The 11,007-nt window shown below is 40.8% G+C and overlaps 1 protein-coding gene across 6 annotated transcripts in view; it reads right to left on the bottom strand.

Moving 5' to 3' along the window:
• Positions 1 to 11,007, bottom strand: part of LOC147014278 (fibronectin-like) — a 132,904-nt gene that overhangs the window by 77,445 nt on the left and 44,452 nt on the right. The window lies entirely within an intron of this gene.

Here is an 11,007-nt window from a genome sequence, read left to right as displayed (position 1 = left end):
GTCAGGTTAGGTATGGGAGCATGTGCCGGAGCAGCACGTCGCTGTGTCCATTTTCCGCCGGTACTTCAGGGGCCTCCGTGAGGCCATCCCCCAGGCAGAGATGCCTGGCCAGTCCCCATCTTCTTGAGATGATGATCAACCTGTTGCAACCATGAGGTACGTGGTCAGCCCATTGGCTTCCTCTACTCACAAGGCTCCCTCGCTGAGAGAATCTGGTGAGCAGGATCAGTGTCAGGAAAGCGAGCCACATATCCATGTGGCCACAGCTGATGCTTACGGAGTATACAGGTAACAAATATCATCGGAGTCTCTCTCAGCAACCGCTCGTTGGACACAATGTATGACCAGCAATAGCCAAAGATTCTCCAAAGAGACCTGGTACTGAAGGAGTTAAGTCTCCGTCTCAGATACCTGGTCAGTGTCCAAGTCTCGCATCCATAGAGCAAGACTGGATGTACCAAGGACCTGAAGACTCGGACTTTTGTCCTGCACAGGTACCGACAGCACCACACTTCATGATCCAGTGAATACATGACTTCGCAGGCTCAAACCAGACGTCAATTGACCTCTGGCTCACAGCCGGCAGAGACATGAATATCACCACCAAGGTAAGTGAATCTCTCCGTGACCTCAACATCCTCACCACAAACAGGTACAGACAAGATAGCAGCATCCAAGCTGTCAATGAAAGCCTAGATATTAGTTTTGACCCAGGAAAACCATAATCATGCCTGGTGTTGGCTTAATGGTTTGGGTGGTGGGCTTGGGATCCTAGAATCCTGAGTTAAAATCCCATTTGTCTGTTGAATTAATACCTGGTGGGGTTTATTCTGCCTGTCATCCTTCTGAGGTCGGAACAATGAGTGCCAGCTTGCTGGTATCTCGTGTCGGAGTGGCGACCAGTCCAGGATTGTGTCAAACAGCCAAGGAGAATGCTGAGGCAGCAACAACGATCTGCATAGAGTGTGGTCCCAATGGATGGATGGAAACCCGTAATCCCAGCAGCTCCGACTCTTTCTTCAGCATCTCGAGGGCCCCCATAAGGATATCCAGAGTCTCGGCAAAGATGACTGCTTCATATGCAAAATCGAGATCAGAGATCCTGACACTCCCAAACAATGGACCACAACTTGATCTCTCTGACATCCTTCCCTGAATCCAGTACATACAAGCACTGAAAGGTGTGGGGGATACATCACCTGCGATGGAATACCAAGTCCAACGATGAGCCTGTGGATGCTGAAACCATGAACCAGCCCACTCAAAGTCCACGACTTCTTGCAGTCAAGGAACGTAGTGCTATTATTGTTCACAGTTCCAGACCCATGGGGACCAACACACGTCTCATAACCATCCCCATCAGGGCCAGTCGATGCATTGAAATCCCCCAAGACTGGAAGAGTACCTTGCTGGAACACTGATCAACCATAGACTAGAGCGTGGTATAGAATGCCTCCTTCATGGTGAGATCACTCACCTCAGTCAGAGCTTATACAGGGACCTGGGAAATGACACCCAAGGAGTGACGAATCTTACTCAAAAGCTGGTGGGTCAGCCTGGTACATGTTAGCTCTTACACGAGCCTCAACATGGAATGAAAAACAAAAAAAATCCTTCGTCTCATAATACGCTCGTTGACCGGTGTTACCTCGATTATCATGGGACTCAGCTTATTGGACACAGCTACAGCAACTCCTTGGGCATGGTAACCATCATAACGACCAGACCAATAGTAGGTGTAACCACCCACCATGATCTCGCCACAATCCGGTCTCCGAACCTCAGAGAGTGCTGTCATACCGATGTTCAAATGCTGGAGCTCAGATGATAACATAGATGGGTGATCATCCTCTCTTAGGGATAGGACATTCTGGAAATCAAACGACAGCAAATAATCATTATAAAAGCTTAATGCATTATCCCTATGCCTTTCCTCTTTACCATGAACCTGTCCAGTTGTCATAAACTTAACATTACTCTCGTCAACCTATAATCTTCATCAATAAAAAACAATAACAATAAATACCTCCACGAGTCATATCTGTCAAGTAATTTCCATTTACTAATGATTAAAGAGGAGGGATATGGAGGAGCATCATTAAGGAAATTGGAGTTGAGGGGAGTAAGGGAAGAAGTGAGTCGAGGAAAGAGAAGCAAAGGGAAGAGGAATGTTGGTGGAGTAGGAAGGCAATCACAGAAAGGAGGTTGGGAGGAGACGTGAGTGGGTTGTGGGGTTGAGGGGTTGGGGTAGAGAGCACATATGGGTAAGAGCGGGAGGATGGAAGGGGATAGTGTGAAAGGGGATCTTTCCTACACATCAAAAAGTCCACCATTTTTGCACATGTAATATGTGTGTGGCCTCTCACAGAGCCATCCAAAACTTTCATTAGATTGATAACACCAACATCTCATGTAGACCATGAGTAGAGAAATTATTTTGTCTCATTTGGTTAGAAAGTATTTCTGTATTTTTCTTTTGTCAAAGAGTATAAATGACTTACCTTCAAGCAGACATAGGTAAGAATCTTCTGAGTTGAGAGTTTGAAGGTGTGACGAGGTGTTCAAAAGCTTAAAGTGTAACGTCTCTTCGTTTGGGATTTACCTTGAAGACTGTTGATTTCACATTTTCCATTTACAGTCTTTGTCGAATGTAAATCAGATATTTTGTTTTTCTTAACTTCTTTCATTCCAAGATTGCTTCACAGTGTTGTCACCGAATCTTGAACAGCTTCCAGGTGAAGTTCCTTTGTAGTATTATTTGCTCACATCTGCTTCAAGTTTTCCGTTTGTTTTTCTTTATAATTTCAATGCAGCAGCAATTATTACAACTGGTAAAGTCATGATTGTCCTTATGGCTTGCATCCAATGTTCATTTCAGTTTTCTTGTACAGTTTACAAGGCTCATGAAGGAGCATCTTCATTCAATTCAGAAATAAAGAGCCAGTCAGCTATATATTATGCTAATGGGGCAAGCTTGGAAACTGCAAGAAACTACTCAGGTGTATCCTATGTGCATACATCAAAAATATGAGAACCACACTTGGTAGAGCACATACCTCCACCAGGCTGAACAGTTTACATTTTGTATCCCCCTAATATGTTGGATCTGAATCCAGACCTCAACCAAAATCGAATTGGCTTGTCCAAAGGTTGCTATGGATACATCAAATTGTCCGTTTCATTAAGATTAAAATTGACAATCTTAATCAAAGCTCAGGTCAATTGGATGAAAATTGATTATTTTTCAGTTGAAAATTGATGATTTTAGAAGTTTGACCTTGAGTTGACCTTTTGACCTAAAAAAAAAAGTTGCTTTCCCAATTCAGTCATGCACTCTGCAAATCCTGTTCAACTTTCAAATCAACCGGATGAAAAATGACGATTTTAGAAATTTGACCTCAAGATTCTTTGACATCTGAGCTCAAAATCAATAGGCTTCTATCAAACGGTTGAGACAACAGTTGACTAAACAGTTGAGACTACCTCTATAACTTGGTAAAGTTTCATGACGATTGGTTTAAATTTATGACTTGCAGGTGATTGACAAACAGACATACAGACAGACAGAATAACAAAATCGACTGACCAATCAATACACTTGAAAAATCTTCGTTTTTAGCTCGCCTGTTCGAAGAACAGAGAGCTATAGCGATACCCCTGGTGTGAGCGTGAGCGTCAGCGTCAGCGTGAGCATGAAAATGTGAAAGTTTTTGGTGCAAGTTATTTAGAAGCTTGCCATTCATTTAATATGTGTACTAGGATGCTGATATTTGGCACGGAGGTCCCTTTGGGGTATATTATTGATGTAGTGAAGTTGAAATTAAAAAATAATTTCAAATGTTTAAAATTTTTGACCTGTTTTGAACTTAACTTTTTTGTAGCACATCAATGTGAAAGTTTTTGGTGCAAGTTATTTAGAAGCTTGCCATTCATTTAATATGTGTACGAGGTTGCTGATAATATGTGTACGAGGTGTAGTGAAGTTGAAATTAACAAATGATTTTATTTTTTTTTAGCTTGCCTGTGCGAAGAACAGAGAGCTATAGCGATACCCCCAGCGTGAGCGTGAGTGTGAGCATGAAAATGTTAAAGTTTTTGGTGCAAGTCATTTCCTTTCTAATGTTTTTATCTACCACACTATTTTTTACTGATTACAATATACAAATACATATATTGCTTTAAAATTATTTGGATCAGACTTCACTGCAATGCTTTATAAAAAATATTATGAAACTAGTCTTTTAAAAACGATAAATGTATAAACAGGCGAGCATTGGGTGGCTTTGACACCAACTCTCTGGTTGCAAGTACCAAACAGACAGACAAGCAGGGATGAAAACACAACAGACGGACAAACCTTTGGTGGCAAAGGTAAAAAGCTTAAAATATTTGAAGTGGATTGTGCTTGCATTCTGTAACCAGATATATAACTCAAGTAAGTCAAGAATTAGTGATGAGAATAAGCTCTATATTTAAAAGTTTGCAGTAACAGCAATTTTTCATGCAAGTATGGCAAAAGTTATAAATTAAGAGGTGGAGGAAGCACTCCATTGGTTGATGGCATTGGTTGATGAAATGACTGAAACTGGTTTCAGTCATTTCATGAAATTCAATGATTTCAGTCATTTCAAATGAAATTGGCTGAAACTGGTTGATGGCATTGCCTATCAACCAGTTTCAGTGTGAGTTCCATTGTCTTGGGTCTGTTCCATTGACATGACCCGCCGTGAGCAGAGCGAGGCTGCACCGGCCCACTTTTAATCCCGGATATTTTCGCTTATGGACATTTTCCAACGGTTTGTGAGTTTTTTCCCTGGGATATTGGCTTCGAGTTGCATCAGCATTCAAATTTTCAGCTTTCTCGGTCACCAAGAAAGGGCTAAACAGTTGTATCAGTTTGGGAGTGAGTCAGTGTGTGGTTAGAAAGAGCTTTATATATTATAGATATAAAAATGGAGAGGAATGTATAAATGAGAGAAGTAAAACTGAGAAATGGAAGAGAAGATGCAGGATAATAAAAGGAAGGTGTGGTGAGGGTAATGCAGCCAATGTATCATTGTGGTTTGGATGAATTACAATTTCCTGCCATAATCTCAAAAATAACAAGAATGCAAATGGGAAAAGTAGTTACAAGAGTAAAGCTTCTCTTCAAAAAAATTTGAGAATAACAGACCTTGATGATAAATTCTGCACAGTGGGCTTGTTAAAATGAGAAGATAATCCTGTATCAAATCTATGGGTGGAAGTGGCTGCATTACCTTCAACATATACGGCTTGTTATTGATCGAGTCATAACATGTCACTGCCAGAAACAAGATAACAGAAGTTAAAACTTGACACTTTGTCTGGTCTATTCTGAGAGGGCCAAGTTTACTTATTCACTTGTTGCATCTTTCCATGAATGCACAATGACATAGCAAAGTATACAATATTCCCACTATTTTATTGGACACCCCTTACGTACAATATTGTTTAATTAATGATCATCTAAATACCTTGAAAATAGCTTTGTGGTGGAATGGGAAAATCGTATTGGATTGCTCTCACTGGTTTGGCTAATATTCCCATAGTTGCTCAGAGAGCCTGAATGGCGATGAGAAACACCGGGTCTATATGCCCACAGAAACATCACTGTGGCCCCTCAACAATCTTTATAAGATTATGGAACTTCCACCACCAATTTACTTTCATTTTGTGGATTATGCTGTTAGATCAGGGTGACCTTTGCGTTTGCCAGTTATTATTCTGGTATGATTGTTTGTACATTGTTTTTAGAGTGTACCCATACAAAAATCTCCTATGATTGGTTCTATGTTCGAGCCCTCCATGAGCCTCGACATTGTATTAAAAAAAACAAAAGAGCTGCAGCGGTGAATATAATTTGTTCTACAATACAGGTACACAAAAGGAAAGATTATTTCAGCTCCTGCAACTCAGCTATCATCCAAGGAAGGATAAACTTCACAAAGGTACCCATCTGATCCGATCTACCAGGTGTGGAAAAAACCCCATAAAATCAAGCAGAGCCATCTACCAGCATGAAGAAAATCTTTGGGCCAATGACTCGATCCACCAACTGGAATCAGCAATGCATTGCGGAAGGCCACAGACAAGTAACATAACTCGTGGAAATAATGAAAAGAGGAAAAATAACGATTCCACAAGACTCGGGACCAGTGAACAAGTTGTGTGGCCTTACAAGTCCCATTTCACAATTCTTCAAAAGAGTTCACTTTGGTTGGCTTGTTTGGCGTTCCCATCTGAGCACTCATCTAATGATGCGGAGATAACAGCATATTTTTGTATGCAAAGTCAATACTCGTGGAAGAGTTAGATTCCTGTTTCATCCTCGCTGGTTCAAATGCCATGTACTGTACCTGCGTTGTTTTGTCGACTGTCTCCTTATGTCCTCGTAATTAAGATGCAAGTTAACTGATGCTTTTTAGTGTATATTTGATGAATGCATAAACTCCTCTTTGAGCCTTAGAACCCTGTTAAAAAACAGGAGATCCTACATGAATCACTGAATCCCAAATGCATAATGTAAACCGTTCCGGCTGCTGCAGATATAATACGAGGCCTGCATAGTTTGAAAGGTCTCATCCGATAACAGATCTCAGTGATATCCAGAAAACGTTTTGGGATTGTGGTCAATCAATTTCATACTTTCCTGCTGGCAATGTATCGGGTTCATGATCATATTTCAGGATGATTATAGACTTTCATCCATCACATTTTTGTGGCACAGAAATCATTTGAGCATGACATAATGTCGAAGATACATCTGTTGTGGCAACCACAGTTTCTGGATCGAGCGTCTTGTTGCTGCCAACATTCGGGTCAGAATTGCTACACTATTCTCCGCGAGTAATTCCAGAATGTTTTGGCCGGTGACTGTATAAATAAATGTCAACTTGTGTGTTTGTCTGTGCAGTAAGTCACCGATTGACGTCGAGTCTATATGCATCGTTTCAATAGAACATTGTTAACACATTATGGGACAATGGCTCAGTCGAGCTAGTTAGTACTTGTATGATATAAGTACACCTGACTTATTGTTGAGCAGAGAGGCCAGGGATCAGGGTTAATGGGATAGTTGTGGGTAGGAGTGAAATGAATGTGCGTACAAACACATACATACACACACACTCACTTCTTCCCCCCCCCCCCCCCCCGTTATAACAATATGTACATGGGAAAATCGTATCTGGAATAACGTTGTTTCGTATAACATCGCAGTTTTTAGGAACGCATTCATGACATAAATCGTTGATGTGCTGTACACATGTATATATTTTAGTACCCACATGCTAACTCGAAAGAGGATTCTCACTCGGTCACAAATACAGGCCTTGGTTTAATATATTAAACCCGCAAGCCTCGATGTCGCTGCCATTCTGAAAATGCTGGGCCACAGCTGTGCTGGAGGGCGGTATTGTCAGAATGTATTCAGGGTATGGATTGCATTCTGAGAGAAGGCAATTCAAATGGCTCATGTGCGTACAGGAAATGAGAAGGGGAAAGTGGTTGGGGAGGGTGGGGGTGGAATGAGGGGGGGGTGGGTGGGGAGCACAGAAAACCAAGCATTGTTTTTTAATAATAAAGGTAAATTTTACCAGGTTAAATTTTATTCAGGTTAACCCTCTCAAATGCCAGAGTATGCCTAACAAAGGAGGCAACTGCTCCATTTATTGTACAGTCCTAAAAAAACCCTACAACCATCTTTTCGTCATTGAGGACGGTAAGTTAATGTTTCCTCTGTGTTGGCATCCAAGCATGAGTCATACTTTTACTGTGGAAGGAATGACATCAGAAGGTTGATTGCCAAAGGTTGATTGTGCACACGCGCACGCACACACACACACACACACACACACACACACACACACACACACACACACACACACACACACACACACACACACCTGTTTGTTTGTTTGCCTGTGAGCTGGATATCTCAAAAAGTTAAAGATGGATTCGGAAAGGAAATTGGTGGACAGGTTTGGGTGTGTGACAAGGACGAATCGATTTTATTTTGGTGAAGATCCGGATCTGGATCTGGATAGGAGAATTAAAAAAAAAATTATTTAAGTGATTCTTCACATTTGAGAGATGGGGTCAAAAACGAAAAATAGCATGATATTTCAAAAAGTTGTGGATGGATTATGACAAAGCTTGGTGGAGGAGTTGGGTAGGTGATAAGAACAAGCTGGTTAAATTTTAGTCAAGGTTCGGATGCAGATCAGACCGATCAGTGAGATACAAAACGTAAACTCTTGAGCCTGGTGCAGGTATGGCCTCTACCAAGTGCCGTTCTACTTACCTCTGCCACTGTGGGGTGATGGAGGTTAGGTTTTCACCCCTTTGTTTGGATGATACAAGTACACCTGACTTATTGTTGAGCAGAGAGGCCAAGGATCAGGGTTAATGGGATAGTTGTGGGTAGGAGTGAAATTAATGTGCGTACACATACAAACACACACACACACACACACACACACACACACACACACACACACACACACACACACACACACACACACACACACACACACACGAAACTCGCAGATAAAGCCCTAATAAGTATGCCATGGCAGCATCTCAAAACTAAGCAAACTATTAAAAGTACAAAATTAAATCGAATGCAAAACGTGGCAGAAGAATTTCCAATATTTTTGTTGGCAAAATGAAGAATAAAATTCTCAGTGTTAAGTTTTTGTAGATTTATGATTTGCTCTTAAAAATCCAAGCACATATGCTTGAAAACCATACAGCAGCTATCTATTTGTCTTTGCTAACAATGCCAAACACAGGAGGCCAAGCCTTTGGCTGTGCAAGGGAGCCGGCCATGCTATTCGCGAAAGGCTCTCTGCACGCATCCCTGCCTTGCCACAGTCATTTCTTCCCCACAGTAGCTCTCTGTGTGCTTACACACATGGACGACTACATTTGAAAGGATAAAATACTGACAAATGTGAATGGATGTATCACAAACATTTCCACAAATGTATTCATGCTTGTACACAAATTAAAAACCCGTCTAAGTTAAACAAACTGCTGCGTAAACGGTTAAAAGAACGTGCAACAAAACCAAAAGGAGTTTTGTCATCGGTTCAAAAGCAAGATTATAAGAATTAAAATTTTGCCTTCCTTTTGGCTCGCACTTCCCGAAGGTTTGTAAAAGTGGGGGTTGTGTTCCATCCCGAAGGTTTGTAAAAGTGGGGTTTATGTTCCATCCCAAAGATTTGTAAAAGTGGGGTTTGTGTTCCATCCCGTAGGTTTGTAAAAGTGGGGTTTATGTTCCATCCCGTAGGTTTGTAAAAGTGGGGTTTATGTTCCATCCCGTAGGTTTGTAAAAGTGGGGTTTATGTTCTATCCTGTAGGTTTGTAAATGTGGGGTTTATGTTCCACCCCGTAGGTTTGTAAAAGTGGGGTTTATGTTCCATCCCATAGGTTTGTAATAATGGGATTTATGTTCCATCCCGAAGGTTTGTAAAAGTGAGGTTTATGTTCCATCCCATAGGTTTGTAATAGTGGGGTTTATGTTCCATCCCGAAGGTTTGTAAAAGTGGGGTTTATGTTCCATTCCATAGGTTTGTAAAAGTGGGGTTTATGTTCCATCCCAAAGGTTTGTAAAAGTGGGGTTTATGTTCCATCCCGTAGGTTTGTAAAAGTGGGGTTTATGTTCCATCCTGAAGGTTTGTAAAAGTGGGGTTTGTGTTCCATCCCAAAGGTTTGTAATAGTGGGGTTTATGTTCCATCCTGAAGGTTTGTAAAAGTGGGGTTTATGTTCCATCCCATCGGTTTGTAATAGTGGGGTTTATGTTCCATCCCGTAGGTTTGTAAAAGTGGGGTTTATGTTCCATCCTGAAGGTTTGTAAAAGTGGGGTTTGTGTTCCATCCTGAAGATTTGTAAAAGTGGGGTTTGTTTTCCATCCCAAAGATTTGTAAAAGTGGGGTTTGTGTTCCATTCCAAAGGTTTGTAAAAGTCAGGGTTGTGTTCCATCCTGAAGATTTGTAAAAGTGGGGTTTATGTTCCATCCCATAGGTTTGTAAAAGTGGGGTTTATGTTCCATCCTGAAGATTTGTAAAAGTGGGGTTTATGTTCCATCCCGTAGGTTTGTAAAAGTGGGGTTTGTGTTCCATCCTGAAGATTTGTAAAAGTGGGGTTTATGTTCCATCCTGTAGGTTTGTAAAAGTGGGGTTTATGTTCCATCCCGTAGGTTTGTAAAAGTGGGGTTTATGTTCCATCCCAAAGGTTTGTAAAAGTGGGGTTTGTGTTCCATCCTGAAGATTTGTAAAAGTGGGGTTTGTTTTCCATCCCAAAGATTTGTAAAAGTGGGGTTTATGTTCCATCCCGTAGGTTTGTAAAAGTAAAAATGATTGAGTTGTTGTTCTAGTTGTTTTTTCACATCCCATATAAGATATCTGCATCACCAAAACGTATAATCTACCTCCATAAAACAGTGTGTAATTTCCTTCCCCCTTCATAAGGATGATTTAAGAATGGTTTTAAAGGCCCACCTTTAAACACAACGGTGTGTTTACTGCAGTCTATTTTTGAGGATTAAAAAAAAACTCGAAAAACATTTTCCTTATAAGAGTAATTACGTCTCTTATATTTGAATTGTCGACGATGACTTGCAAACCGAGCCTCAAGGGTGGTGTACAGAAAGATTTTTGAAAACAACAATAATTACAAGGCGGTAAAATTTGCGACACTTTATGTGTAACAAGCACAGAGTAAAACAAGTGTTCATTTACGTCCGTAGGATGTCTCATAAATATAGAAGATATCAGCGCACCTGATTCTCGGCTGAGGCTTCAGACTTTGGCACGTTCACGAAGCTGTAATGCCCATCATTTTTGATGAACTTTTATTCTAGTATGCACATTTGACATATGTTACGATTTTGTGTGGTTTTTGTCCTATTTTGTGCAAATCTTGTTGCTTGTTGAAAACATCATTGAATACAATGTTATTAAGTGTTACTGCATTTACAGGTA

This window comes from Eptatretus burgeri, chromosome 13, assembly GCF_056783735.1.
Source record: "Eptatretus burgeri isolate ZD-2024b chromosome 13, Ebu_testis_v1, whole genome shotgun sequence".
NCBI lineage: Eukaryota > Metazoa > Chordata > Myxini > Myxiniformes > Myxinidae > Eptatretus > Eptatretus burgeri.
This window is presented reverse-complemented; position numbering and strand designations above follow the sequence as displayed.